Consider the following 16,166-nt stretch of genomic DNA (forward strand, 5'->3'; position numbering starts at 1 on the left):
GGTCCTTTACTGACAGCCACGTGTGAATCTTGACGGAAAATATGCCGAAAAGTCCTACATGACGGTAATTGTTTGATTGCGGTGTTTACTTCAATAAGGCCACTAATATTCGCATACTCTACATCTTAATTCCATTTCTGTTTTGTTCAGTTATGACTTTAGTGGGACTAAGATATTTAAAAATCGCTGTTTACATGGTGACTCCTAATTAAAGTCTTGTATTAATTTATAAAAATAAAGTAATGATGTTCTTGTAAACGTACAAGATTAAACCTATTTTCTAGACCAACATCAGTTTCTGACCTCACAAATGCGCTCCTTAATGGTCTCATGGTTTAAAAACACAACACTTGGCACATTATCAATCAGGCAAATAAGATAACTGGTAACAGACAACATTCGCTGCAGATTTTACTTGACTCCTTTATGGAAAAAAACAGCACTTGCGATTTTTAAAGATAATGCACATCCCCTTCTCTCAGCTTTTGAGATGTTACCATCAGGATGCAGGTTAAGAATTCCTAAACCCCGAAGAAATGCCCAATTGCAGTTGTTGTCCTAAATTGGATCACTGTTAGATGTGAATGGGGTGGTTGGTTGTTAAGAATGATCTGCAGAAATATGTATGTTTTATGTCCAATATGTTTTTAAGTTTTTAATTCATGTGGTTGTCTTGCTGAGTGTTGCTATTATGCGATAATATATGGTTATGTGTGTTGTATGCATGTTACCTATGTTAAAGACACATTTCCTTTCAGTGTCAAGCAGAACAAACAATAAAGTTTAAACAAAATAAACACACTCCTAAACCTTGTTGTAAAGCTACAACTTTATACAAAAACCCTATGGATTACAGCTTACAGATTGGCGTGTCAGTCATCTGCATGTAAAATAACAGCAATATAGCAATATAGTGTATATAAATATATACAACATTTTTTTAAGAAGACATGCATGGAAAGTGTACTGTGGACAACCTGAAAACGCCCTCAGTTGCATCAGTCTTTGTAAATTGAAATAGCGAGTTAAAAACTGCAGAGGCTGAGTGCAAAATGACATTTCAGCCATCTAGAGACTTCCGCAAATGTAAAGATCCTATTGGGAGAATAAGTGATGGGACACTTTGTCTCCTTGATGCTTGTCTCGTTGATTCCTCCTTTGTTTGCTTACTAAGGGATAGATTTGACATTTCAATATAGGCAGACAAACTGCCTCGGGGGGGAACAGTAACAGAAAGTGAGATGAGGTATTTTGCTTATCACAAACTTCAGTGATATTTTCAGATATCTGTGGTCAATGACAAATAAAAGTCTCCATGATTGAGAGAATAAAAAAAGTCATTTACATTTTCATTTTTTGTTTTTATAATATGTCAAGTAATGCGGTCTTTGCATTAATTTTGGATGAAAGTGGTCTTGAAGGACGACATTTTTAAAGTAAATGTTTAAAGTTTAAATTAAACAAGCTCAAATACACTCAATGGCCACTTTATAGGGTATACCTGTCCAACTGCTTATTAACACAAATTTCTAATCAGCTAATCACATGACAGCAACTCATTGCATTTAGGTATGTAGACATGGTCAAGATGATCTGCTGCGGTTCAAATCAAACATTAGAATGGGGAAGAAAGGTGATTTAGGTGACTTTAAAAGTGGCATGTTGTTGTTGCCAGATGGGCTGGTAAGTGTATTTCAGAAACTGCTGATATTAGTACTGCTGGTATTAGTAAGGTGTACCCAATAAAGTAACCAGCGAGTGTATATTAATTTCATTTTCTTGTCGGCTTAGTCCCTTTTTTAATCTGGGGTCGCCACAGCGGAATGAACCGCCAACTTATCCAGCAAGTTTTTATGCAGCGGATGCCCTTCCAGCTGCAACTCATCTCTGGGAACCATCCACACACACATTCACACACACACTCATACACTACGGACAATTTAGCCTACCCAATTCACCTGTACCGCATGTCTTTTGTCTGTGGGGGAAACCGGAGCACCCGGAGAAAACCCACGTGAACGCATGGAGAACATGCAAACTCCACACAGAAACGCCAACTGAGCCGAGGCTCGAACCAGCGACCCAGCGACCTTCTTGTTGTGAAGCGACAGCACTACATACTATCTAAACACGATTTATAAATGCACAAATCCAATTCATAAATTCAAAGCAAGATTCAAAAATTAGCTAATTCAATTCGGATGTTCAAAACAAGATTTAAAAATATGCCAATTCCAATTCATAAGCTTCGCAGCGAGTGTAGATTTGAACATTAAAGTGAAAAGCAATAACATCCCAAAAAAACAAATTAACACATCTTAATCATTAACCTTACCAAAAATACTCAGTAATGCATTGCCATTTCCATCAAATATTAAACAGTACAAAAGTGTAAATAAGGATAAATTTCTATCCCTAATCAATGCAAGATATTTACTGAATTCTTTCCAGCAAACATTCAACAAATTAAGGGTGAGTTTTTTAGGTTTGATTTAACAGTGAGCCAAATTATCCCAATTGCAAATTTACCACTATTCACATTTGCAAAAAAGGTGTACGGTCCTAATAATTCAATTAACATTATATTCAGGCTGTTGACTTAAAGCACTAATTTAACAAAGTAGTTCTTATAGAAAATTTTAAAAATCTGAAATGGCTGTTCATCAATCCCAAAGCTTATCATCCTTACCTTGGACAATTATTTTGGAATCTACCAGTGACTCTGATGTAGGTCTCTATAGTGATGAATCATGAAATATAATTAGTACTATAAATAATATAAATAGTGACATTTGTTCTCAGTCATCCGTTATTTGTTCTAAACAAAAAATACATTTCACTGAGGGTAATCTTATTTTTAGAACTTTATATTTTGACAACCCCAAGACTCCAGATTGCAGTATGTTGCAGATCCTGATTGGATGCCTGCTTTATTTAGCAACTTGGTTCAACGAATATATACGAGTTGTTGTGCTAGCTTCCAGAGAGACGGTGTGGATATTTGGACGTCTTCATGTCAAGACCTGCCATCTCTTCGACTCGTTAACCTTATGGATTTGTTTTTACATTATTTATATCATGTAAAGTTTTGTTTTGTTAATATCTTATGTTCTTAATCTTTGTTATTTATTCCTAGACATTTGTTTGTTTTCCTGGATTGTTGTTCAATTAGTTTTATTTACAATAAGTAATTTGCATTCAGATTATTTGTTGTCTGAACTCTCTTTTATGTTGCAACTCAGCTGCGAACTGGTCGTAACAATATAAATTTAACGCATTTAGAGTGATTATTGCTTGTTTGACTGATTTGCTTATATCTATTTTTCAATATTAATAATTAATAAATATCTTTAATTATATTTTATTAAAAAAAACTACATTTAATAAAATTATTTTGTATTGCAAAATGGTCAGTTTTTATCAGTAAAGTTTTCCCACCAGAATGAATTAAAATTAAATGTTTGAGTTCATCAAATCAGTGTGTTCCTTTAAAGAGCCCATATTATGGGTTTTTGAAAATGCCCTTCCATGTAGTGTGTAACACAGCTCTAAGTGAAGTGAAGTATCCAGCTAAGGCTTAAATCTGTTAGTGTACAGTGTTTAAAACTGTTGATTTATCTATAAAAGAGTCGACTCATAGTGCTTCAAACGAGTCGCCTTGATACCGAGTCATTAGGTGTTTCGCCATGACGTACGAACGAAACCAAGTTATTCCCGTGCACGCGCAAACCCGGGAGATTTCAAACCTGAGGCCACGCCCTCTGACGCAGAAACCCAGACACACACATACACACACCCACAAACACACGCACACAAACATGCCAGTCGATTGAAGTCACACTGCAGATGGATATTATATTGAGTCTGTACCCAAAGATGAAACCTCAGCATTATAGCCAAGCAGTTGGAAACTACTGGAAACTTCTGGAAACTACATGCTACAAAGAATACATCGGCGTTTGTTAAAGGAAGGATCAGTAAAGAGTAACTTACTGATGGACGTCAGGATGGATTTTTTCCTCCATTTCTCAAGTGTAAGTACGTGCGATTAAAGTTGCCTCGTTTACTTTAGCTTGCAAATGTATTTAGTTGTGATTTGTTACTTGTAACCGCGTGTACTGTATGAGGTTAACTCGTTTTATTCTCATATCGGGTGCAAAGCCACATTTAAAACACAACGCGTGCTGCTTTGTTTACGGAGCTCCGTGGAGGAGGAGTAGTGTGTGTGTCTGTGTGTGCGTTTGTGTGTGCGTGTGCGCACGCTGTCGTCTGAAGGTGTGTGTGTGTTTGTGTGTGTGTGTTGCCGTGCGTTGTCGTCCGGAGCAGGGTTAAGTGTGTGTGTGTGTGTGTGTGTGTGTGTGTGTGTGTGTGTGTGTGTGTGTGCGTGTGTGTGTGTGTGCAATATGTGTGTGTGTGTCTGTGAAAAGAGCAGAGTGAGACAAGCTAGAAGATCTCCTCAACTGTTTTTGGAGTTTTTGCTTAATAAAATAGTTAGTCGTCTGTATTTTCAAGTCCATCGTCTGTATTTACATTGACCCACTGGCAGCTAATATCCACGCCTACACTATCGAGCGTGTATGAACTGTGATTACTTTTATATTGCTGATTAGCTATTGGCCATTTCACTCTCTGACTGTAGGCAGTCGACCAATCGCAACAGACTGTCATCGGTCCAATCAGCGCAGATTAGCTTCGCGCCAAGGAGGGGTTTGGGAACAAATGAATCACTGGACGATTCATACGGGAGTCGCTGGGATAATTAGGTAAAAATAAATGCAGATTATAAGACCATGAAAGTGTTTTTTGACCTTGCATGCATATTAGACTGTTGTTGGAGACCCTTACAACCAAGATATGACCCTATTTCATGTATAATATGGGCTCTTTAACTTCCAATTACTTTGCTTTTACTTTTTACTTGATTTGTGTCTGATAGGTGTCTAAAGACGCTGGGTATAGTATTGGATCATAACTCTGATTTCTTTCTTTTTGGTGTGTGTCATGTCATTGACCCATTAATCTCTATTTTGGCTCACAATAACATATTTTTTTCCAAACATGATTTTGAAAAGAGGGTCTAAACATCTCTTGGACTAGCCCATATGTCCTGATACACAGTGTGAGGCGAGACAGAGACAGCAAGACATCAGTTAAATTCGGTTCAGATTTGACAGGATGCGTTTAGAATGAATGCGGGGGTCCAAAGCTTTGACTTGTTACGACTGTCGGGTCGCCACGTCTGTCACTGCAGCCCCGGGGTGAGTTAATCGCTTTCTCTCTACGCACTGCTGCCTGAGCCGCTCAAGCAGCAAAGTACAGCCAGCATTTTCTCAACAATTTCACACCTGCTCTGCTTTAGAATACTGGACAGCATGAGACAATCCATATTTCCGCTATGACTAATTTCAATTATGGTGATGCACAGAAGTTCTGTGATCTATAGAAAATGTGTTTAATGCAGAATTACAGCATTTAAAGTATCAACGATATCCTTGTAATCTCGGCTGTTTACCAACAGTGTGCTTAAACTGACATGACAAAGAATTCTGTGATTGAGAATAAATCGTAAGGGTTTGCTTTTTCTTTGATTGATTGGAGCCTGAACAGCACAAGGTCAGTTGCAAAACAAGGTTATTTTTATATTACTGAGTAGTAGGGCTGCTCGATTATAGGGAAAAATCATAATCACGATTATTTTGGTCATAATTGTAATCACGATTATTCAAAACGATTATCAGTTGAAGTCAAAATTATTCATCCTCCTGTGAATTTATTTTTATATATAAATATTTCCCAAAGGATGTTTAACAGAGGTTTTTTTTTTTACAGTATTTCCTATAGCATATTTGTTTTATTTCAGCTAGAATAAAAGCAGGTTTAAATATTTTGAAACCTATTTTAATAGCTCGATATTATTAGCCCCTTTAAGCAATATATATGTTTGATTGTCTGCAAAAGAAACTACTGTTATACAATGACTTGTCTATTTACCCTAATTAAGCCTTTGAATGTCACTTTAAGCTGAATACTAGTGTCTTGAAAAACATCTAGTAAAATATTATGTACTGTCATCAAAGCAGAGATAAAAGAAATCAGTTATTAGAAATGAGTTATTAAATCTGTTATGTTTAAACTGTGCTTTAAGCATCTTCACTGTATTTTTGATTTTATTACGGATTAATGATAAAAACAGTCGGCAGCAGCAGGAATATTGCATGCTGTCACTTTAAGAATAGTGCGGCTCCGAGTCTAAAATGGGTTCTTTTTCTCGTGTCTTTTGATTCTCAACTTGTTAGTTTATTACACAAATGAGGGTTAATATGAATAATCACTAAACACTGCGCTCTGACACAAATGTGCATGTATTTGACCATTAAAGCGCTCACATTAAGATCGCGTTAGATGTGTGTGTGCTCTACTGTCCGAGGCTAAGCGCAGGGCGCGCACAAACACACACACGCTACCTGTCCGAGGCTAAGCACGGCGCGCACACACACATAACAGCACGTGCTCTTTTGCGCTTTTAAAAATATGAATGATGAGCATCCCGTGCTGCAAAGGTTACATTACAGCACATGCTTTTAGTCACTTTCACGTGGAACTGAGCTTTGCAGAGGCAAAGAGTTTTCACACGTGTACAACTGGAAAGGGGGCGGTACATGATGGAATAATCGTTTATCTCGATTAATGGTTTTTCATAATCGTTAAAAGCCAAAATCGAAATCGGATTTTTGATTAATTGCACAGCCCTACTGAGTAGCTATCATATATATTTTCATAGTTAGCTCTTATTTTTATATTTACAGTATTAAATTATCACATTTATTTTAAAGTTTTATTTTTTTTGTTTGAAGTTTTATTGCAAATAATTGCTATTTATATATAAAACTGTCTGGTTCTCGAATCTGATTGGCTGGTAGCCTTGCAATATTCTGCAAAAACAGCCCTAATACAGCCTCCTCCCTCTTGTGTTACTGCGCCCACATAGTGACAGCAGATTAATAACTCACTACAGTTTGACAATTTTTGCTTCTGTTGGACAACATAATGTACTTCTGGGGCTTTTTTTTAGGTAAGAATGTAGTTGTTTAGATTGCAACTATGCAGTATATTTATAAGGAGAGTGCCTATTTTAAATATTTATAATTTTGGACATACAGCTCGTTGACATCCATCGGCCTGTCATACTGAGCAGAGCAAAGACAGTTAACATTCTACCAAAAGATGGCAACAAAGGCCGCATAATAAGCCCTTTAAGGGAGAAAAACTCAGCGTAATTTCTAACTACAGCTGATCAAATTGTTATAAAACAGGTAAGTGACATTCTAAATTTATCTCATTTTTTTCTGTTGTAGTGCTGTATTTAAACCATACCAAGCTGGTTGTGTTTGCTTTGTTTTGGCTTTTTTGGGGTTAATTATTGTGATATCCTGATTTCAACAGTGAAGTACTGTGACATTTCTGTAAACTGATGACATTTAATGCTGTTCAGCCTTATAAATTTTAAAATGTGAGCAAAATCCCTTTGGACATTAAGCAAGAGAATTATTCAAATACTAGCTCCGTTGTGAACTGGCAACGGTTTCTGATGTATCAACTGCAGATGTGAATGAATGGCGGAAGGAAGTAGTTCCTCATACAAAGGGTTTTTAGACTCTCCGTGTTTGATTTTATCATTTATGTACACTATTATGCCGTTGAATTGTATAAAGCAGTAACACAGTAGTAGCAGTTTGATATGGCTGTGTATCGTCACTAGTGGAACACTAAGGCTTGCGGCCTCGAGCCAACTCATGGCTCCCACCAGTACCGATATACAGCCATATCACACAGCTACTAAATATATATACTGTATATATATATATATATATATATATATATATATATATATATATATATATATATATATATATGGTCACTTTAACCTTGACCCAAACCAAAATATATTTTCATACTTCATTATTATTATTTAATTAGTTAATTTAGTATTTAAAATAAAAATTTAATTATAAACGCCAGGCAGTGGTTAGCACTGTCGCCTCACATCAAGAAGATCACTGGTTTTGAGTCCCAGCTGGGCCAGTTGGCATTTCTGTGTGGAGTTCTCCTTGTGTTGGCATGGGTGCTCCAGTTTCCACACTCCAACGACATGCGGCATTGACCTTATTCTTCGCGTACAAGTAGCCACCGCTCTCATCCACTTCCATTGATTTTTAGACATTAAAAACAGCTTGTTACGCTGCTTGATTTTGCAAACTGACATTTTCTTATTATATTATTCTGCTTTGGCTGTATAGTCATGAACTTGCTTGTTTGTAGAGTGAGTATAACTATATATATATATATATATATATATATATATATATATATATATATATATATATATATATATATATATATTTTTTTTTTTTTTTTTTTTTTTTTTTTTTTTTTGCCGTTTTTATTTCTAGTCATTTATTCTATAGGAAACGGAACCAGAAGTTCTAAAACAAGCACAAAACCAAGCGCACTTCCGCATCGCAAAATAAGGTCAATAGGTGAATTGAATAAACTAAATTGGCCGTAGTGTGTGTGTGTAAGTGTCAATGAGCATGTATGGGTGTTTCCCAATACTGGGTTGCAGCTGGAATTCTGCTGTGGCGACCTCTTATAAATAAGAGACTAAGCCATAGGAAAATGATTAAATGAATTTAATTGTAAAATATAGTGATGTGCATATCAAAGCAATTACGCATTACACTTTTGACATTTTTAATTGTACAATCCAATTTAGTCATTAAATATTTTTACATTGTGGTAATTTTATTCATTCTTTTTAGATACATTTTGCTCAATTAAATGTGTACATTTCAAAAAAAGGGTTCATGTGCTGTAGAGTATATCCACACATTTTATTTAAAATGTACAAACAATTAGCCATTTTAGCATCAAAATCATTCAGTATAAGAAATGGCTCATCTTGACGGATGTCATTTAAGGCACAATTTAAAAAAACAAAAAAGATGGATGGGCATAAAAGAGCGCACTGGCTTTGTGTTACAGCCACTATTCAGATTTCGACACATTTATGGCCTCATGTCAGCGGGGAAGGCCTGATGGGCCGAACAATGGAAGTTTCTGGATAAGTCTCTTACCATCTTATCAGGCTTGAGACTGACAAACAGCTCTTGTCAAAATGTTAGTGGTTAATGTGATTGCAGTTGGCAGATATACTAGCGAGGCAGCCTTGTGCGTGCAGGTTAAGTTGTGTTGTAGTGAGGTTGGTCATCTTGAATGGGACACCAAGGATCAATCTTCTTTATGTGGACGCAGAACAACCGTTTAACAGGCAGAAAACTGACCCCAAGCTCCAATTGAGCTGTTGTTTGACGACAGGCAAAGACATGACAATCTGTGGAATGAGATAAAGGCTGTTAAAGGCCTCCATATATACAGCATAACTGTCAAAAACACCAACATGTGGATTTTAGTGCAAACCAATGTTGTTTAAGCAGAGTCAGAAAAGGCAGTGTTTTTTCATGGAGGAATATTTGTTTTTTTGTGTGTGTATATGTACTGTATGTGTGTGTTTGTTTGTTTTTTACACTATGATTTCCCAATAAAAATTTTATCTCCGTTTATTTTTCTTTTCTGTCAAATACTTACTGTATACTTATTAAAAACATTAAAACCAACAACACCTCAGTTTAAAAGAGTATCTAAATCATACAAAAATGTAAAAGATAACAATAGGTTAGAGATGTAAGAGTACACTACCTGACAAAAGTCTTGTCGCTTACCCAAGTTTTAGGAGCAACAAATAATAACTTGACTTCTAGCTGATCTTTTGGACTCAGAAATGGCTTATTTGGAAGGCAAAGGCCTCTAGATTATGCTTATTTGACCAAAATAAAATATGATTATGCCTTGATTTTTAATTATTTAATTAGGACAGTAAGGTCTGACTTTGCCTAGACAAAAGTATTTTCACTTAACAGAAATAATGTACTGTATAGAATATAAAGTCATGGTGCAGTGGAAACAGAATTAAAATTGTGTATGACTCCCATGAGCTTAGAGGACTGCATCCATGCATATCTGCAATGACTTAAATAACTTAATAATAAAGTCATCTGGAATGGCAAAGAAAGTGTTGCAGGACTTCCAGAGCTCATCAAGATTCTTTGAATTTATCTTCAATGCCTCCTCCTAAATCTTACCCCAGACAAGCTCAATAATGTTCATATCTAGTGACTGGGCTGGCCACTCCTGGAGCGCCTTAACCTTCTTTGCTTTCAGGAACTTTGATGTGGAGGCTGAATTATACAATTATAAATATGCATATACTAAATAATACTGCTAATAATAATAACATCATACAAATGCAAATTGTAATGAATAAACTGAAAAAAGCCCCCCATGATGAAGTCAAGGACGTGTTGTAAACTTCTAAGAGCCCAAAAAACCAGGGAGAATCTTTCGGTTGTCTTCAAAGCAGAATCCTTTTTAATAAGAAGAACTCAGCAAGGCTGTGGCGTCATCGAAAGCAAACTCTAAACTGCACAGCAAACATTATACATTTATACATGTAGGTGGGGACAGTCAAACAAAGCATGCAAATGAAGTCTGGTTGTCTGCAGGGTGCCATGCCTTCTCCAGGTCTGATCTCATCAGTATATAAGTACTACAGTATGCAAATGATGTTCTGGAGACAGAGAAGACAATAGATACAGGCATGCTCTGAAACCGATAATTGCATCACTGTGGCTTAGCCTATAGTCAGCAAGGCAAAGGTTAAATGTCCCTCCTAGCTGGCATGTCAATGAAATGATATAATTAAAAACCAAAGAATATAACTTTTCAGTTATACGTATATTATTGTTCATTTGGAATTAGATTATATAAATTTCAGTGGTTTTTATATTTATATAGTAAATAATAATTTTTGTGATATTTTAATCCTTTTTGTCCATTTGTAAAGATATTTGTGTATTTCTGTAAATCCACGTATAAAGCAATGTGTAAGCATTTAAGGCGCACAACTAACAAGCTCTGCGCTGGACTAGACCAGCTTTTACTTGTTCAATGGCGTGGTCTATTTCAGTTTCTCAAAATAACTGTGCTAACAATGCATCTTAATACATCTCCTTTATAGACTTATAAACCAGCACACGCGAGTTCACAAAGTGGCACAAATGGATTTAATATTAAAACAATGTGGTGCAAACATCAAAATTGGGGCTGTGTTGGTCTGAAAATAGCAACAAATCACGCCAAACACGTCTTGCGCCTTATTACGCCAGGTGTATGATAGGGCCTCTAATGTCAACTCAAGTAAATCAAATGTGTATTTCTAAATGGCAAACCATAATTCACCTAATTAATACTACAATTCTGCCAAATCAAGATTGCCATTCATGGTACACCATTTCTGGTGTACACTATGCCTACCAACTGTATACTGCACAGAGGAAATGAAGCATTATTCCCCTTAAACCTTAAATCCTCAGGGAAGACATACTGTACATTATTATCTGTAGCTGTACATGTGCAGACTGAGGGTTTAGGAGCGTTAAAGGACTGAGGCGTTCCAGACTATTAGATGCTTTATGGCCACCAGGTGAATTCGCCGAACCTTGTGCAAGAGAATAAATTTGTCCTTTTTGTTTTTCTCTGGCTGCAGGAACAGAGAGTGGGTGGGAAAAGACAGTAAGGGATAGAAAGAAATGCCTCAAGGGAGAAATAGCATGCAAAACTCTCTTTAGGTGGGTTTAATGGTTTATGTAGCTGCAACTCTTCGCCTTGTATGAATATGATGGCTGTAGTCCCTTGTTAAATGCCACACAGATGTCTATGCGTAATACTGAGAGATTTGTTTGCATCAAATATATCCAAAGCCTAAAAAATAAGGTCATGGAGTAAATTATAATACTTTTCAAGCACTGCATCTTGAACACTTCTGGAAAGAGCTCAATTATGTTTAGACAGTAATGGAAAAGGTACACATATCAAGCAATTGAGTAAAAATAAAGATACTGAATACGATTATGCGTTTCTGTTTTTTGAAAGATCTTTTTTTTTTCTAAATTAGCTTGAATTGAAGTCGAAATGTTTTGAATTTTTAAATAGATTACTTTAAACACTAATTAAATCTTATAATCAAAACTTGCCTTACATTGATAAATGAATGTAATATAATATATCAAGTGGAAATAACAAAATACATGAAATTAGCTCCGCAAAGCAGGGTTTACACCAACCGCTTCTTATGTTATGTTAGGCCCTTTACTGTTTATAGGCCCTTTACTGTTTACAATTTACATGCTACCTGGGAGACATTATTAGAAGACATGGGATCAGCTTTCACTGCTATGCAGATGATACTCAATTATATATTTCAACTAAACCTGACGAGACGTCTGAACTGTCTAAACTAACTGAGTGTATCAAAGACATTAAAGACTGGATGACCAACAATTTTCTTCTCTTAAACTCTGACAAAACAGAATTATTAATTATTGGGCCTAAATCTTGTACACAGCAGATCTCGCAACTCAATCTACAATTAGAGGGATACAAAGTTAGCTTTAGCTCTACTATAAAAGATCTGGGTGTCAAATTAGACAGCAATCTAACTTTTGAAAATCATATATCCCATGTCACAAAAACTGCCTTCTTTCATCTGAGAAATATCGCTAAATTACGAAATATGCTATCCATCTCAGATGCAGAAAAGCTAGTCCATGCTTTTATGACTTCGAGACCGGATTACTGTAATGCTCTATTTGCTGGCTGCCCAGCATCCTCTATTAACAAACTTCAATTAGTGCAAAATGCAGCAGCCAGAGTTCTGACCAGGTCTAGAAAATATGATCATATCACCCCAATTTTATCCTCCTTACACTGGCTGCCTGTTAAGTTTCGTATTGAATTTAAAATATTACTTCTCACCTATAAAGCTCTAAATAATCTAGCTCCTGTTTATCTAACCAACCTTCTGTCTCGCTACAATCCAACTCGCTCTTTAAGATCTCTAAACTCAGGGCTTCTGGTAGTACCTAGAATAGCAAAATCGGTAAAGGAGGTCGAGCCTTCTCTTTCATGGCTCCTACACTCTGGAATAGCCTTCCTGATAACGTCCGAGGCTCAGACACACTCTCCCAGTTCAAAACTAGATTAAAGGCCTATCTGTTTAGTAAAGCATACACTCAATGCATCACCTAGCGGGTTCCACACAGGCTTCTGCATCTTGCTTATATACACTATGAACAGCAGCTACGCTAATTATTCTCTTTATTCTCTATTTTCACCTGGGGATACTCATCCCGAGGTCCTCAGATTATGCGGAGTCACTGATTGGATCCAAGACCAGCGACGAGATGATCCCAAGGTTTCCATATCCGGGACCAGGCCATATTCTGAGCTGCTGCTGCGCTGATGGTCGTGGGGAGTGGAGAACATGAGTCTGATTCCAGCGACGCTCCAGGGACAGACGAGTCTTCGCTGAGGCCATCTTCCAGCCTCCACTGCGGTGACTGAAGCTCTGCACAAGACTTTTGGCCAGCGGAGAAATTAAAATGGTCATGCACAACTGAGTCTGGTTCTCTCTAGGTTTTTTTTTCTTCACTCCCATCAGGTGAAGTTTTTTTTCCCTCTCCGCTGTCTCCACTGGCTCGCATGGTTCAGGATTGGTTGAGCTACGCATCGATGAATTTGCTCTTCAGTGTTTGAACTCTCAGTGATGATTAAATCACACTGAACTGAGCTAAACTGAACTGTACTGAACTTAAACACCAAAAACTGAACTACACCGTTCCAGTTACTATGACCATTTTTGTGAAGCTGCTTTGACACAATCTACATTGTAAAAGCGCTATACAAATAAAGCTGAATTGAATTGAATTGAATTGAATTATCACTCGACTGAATGGGCATTATTAGTGGTAATCAACTAATAAATATGGGCCAGTAGCGGCCTTCTGTGGGGGGCTGTTATCATTCATTTTCGTGGTTAATCAGCTATACTAATAGAGAAGACTCCAGATCCAAATCTGTTATTACATTATTGACGGTTGACTTCAGGGTTGGGGTAGACATTAATTAAATACAATTAATGGGAAATTTAATAAATAATATAAATAATTATTGTGGTTAATCAGCCATAATAATAGAGAACAGTCCAGATCCACATCTGTTTTACATTACTGTGACAATTGGGTTTAGGGTTCAAGTAGATGTTAATAAAATACAATTAAGGAAAAATTTAATAAATAATTTAATTAATTCTTGTGGTTAATCAGCTATGCTAATAGAGAAGACTCCAGATCTGTTTTTACTTTACTGTGACGGTTGGGTTTAGGGTTGGGGTAGGGGTAAACATTCATAAAATACAATTAATGTGAAATTTAATATACAATATAAATAATTCTCGTTAACTTCCAGCCGCAGACGTATGTGATCTATAGCTGATTAACCATGTGAATAGATGATAAGCATCTAAGGCCCCTACTGGCCCATATCTATCAGCTGATAGCCACTGATAGCACCCATTTAATTGAGTTAACACTGCAAATGAGGTGCAGAAACCTGCTCGGAGGTTAAAAAAAAACAGTGTAAAATGCAATGCTAACACTGCTTTTTATGCACAGTTTGAAAAGCCCATATTACTACAGAAGAGTCCAGCTTTAAACTGGAGAGCTATCTAAACCCTTTTTTATTTTTAAGTGAGATGCTAATGGTCTAATCCACAGGTGTCAGACTCAGTTGCTGGAGGGCCGCAGCTCTGCACAATTTAGTTCCAACCCTAATTAAACACACCTGTTCAAACTAATCAAGTCCTTCAGGCTTGTTTGAAACCTACAGGTAAGTGTTTTGAAGCAGGGTTGGAACTAAACTGTGCAGGGCTGCGGCCCTCCAGGAACTGAGTTTGACACCACTGGTCTAATCGAATTCAATGACCTATGCTAAGCTAAGCTAAAAGTGCTCCTGCTAGACCCAGAGATTTAGGGTGGCTGAAAGACCTAAACACAAAAAACGCCAGCAAATTAAGAAAAGATCTTTATCCTTTTGACAGCTACAAATCCTCACAATGCAAGCATATTAAAAAACACTGCATTTTTCCACAATGCAAACAAATTAATAAAACGATGCAATCTACTATAATTTCATAAAAGAGCTGCAGGTCTGATGTGGTGGTTTTATTAGCACCAATAAAAGACCAAGCATAATCACAAAGTACGCTACACTAGGATACTGTTTATTTAATTTTTTTTTCCAATAAGGTTGTCAGTTGTTATGCAAAAATTAAGAAATAACCACATTATTTTAACACCTTTACATTTAGATTGTGTTACATGTTTCATATTGATCTCATGACACATTTAGTGCATTGACAATGCTTTCAAAAAATTATTTTAGATTTTATTTCACAGCGCAAGAATTTTTGTACTAAAATGTAAAACTTTTTGTAAAATGTAAAAAAATATATATATATATTTATATTTATTTATATTATCTGTAATAAAATTACAATACAAAGCAGTCAAATAAATGAACTGTACCTTTTTTACCTGCTCAAAGAAAACAAGTTTTTGAATGCATCAAACAAAACAGAACAATATGAGCATTTATAGAAAATAATGTAAATATTATCCCACTCGCTTTTTGAGCATTGCCGAGCAAGTTCTCAACACCTATGATTGGTCATTATGTTCCTGCACTCAACAAGAAAGGGGTCCAATTGGCTCTAATGGTTAGCGCGGCCCTGACAGTAGTCACCAATGTGTGACGCGGATACGCATAAACGACCATCATAAAAGATACAAGATGTGCAGCACCTGTAACTACGAATACTGGAAGCCTGTGCTGGCATTTCTCCTGCTGTGTTGCTATCAGCGTGTGAAGAGTGGGAGAAGAGGATTGCATTGACAATCCAACACAATGGGTAGCACATAGAACACATTTTAGAAGTGGTCAGAAACTTGTAAATAACTCATGAAAGTATAGTTACATTAAAACCAGGCTCACCATTGTTTTTCTTGTGAAATTCCCCAAGAGTTTGATGTGTATTCTTATTGAAAAAACAAAAGTTGGATCCATCATGGCCAACTTCAAAATGGCCACCAGGGTCACTACCCATCTTGAAAAGTTTGCCCCCTCACATATACTAATGTGCCACAAACAGGACG

The 16,166-nt window shown here is 36.5% G+C and overlaps 1 long non-coding RNA gene across 1 annotated transcript in view; it reads right to left on the minus strand.

Moving 5' to 3' along the window:
* Positions 1-8,672: 8,672 nt before the first annotated feature.
* LOC147837471 (uncharacterized) overlaps positions 8,673-16,166 on the minus strand; it is a 95,559-nt gene continuing 88,065 nt past the window's right edge. The window contains exon 3 of the long non-coding RNA XR_015476857.1: positions 8,673-9,391. This is a non-coding gene — a long non-coding RNA (uncharacterized LOC147837471). The remainder of the gene's footprint in view (positions 9,392-16,166) is intronic.

The sequence above is a fragment of the Danio rerio genome, chromosome 1 (genome assembly GCF_052040795.2).
Source record: "Danio rerio strain M-AB ecotype USA chromosome 1, GRCz13ab, whole genome shotgun sequence".
NCBI classification, from domain to species: Eukaryota; Metazoa; Chordata; class Actinopteri; order Cypriniformes; family Danionidae; genus Danio; species Danio rerio.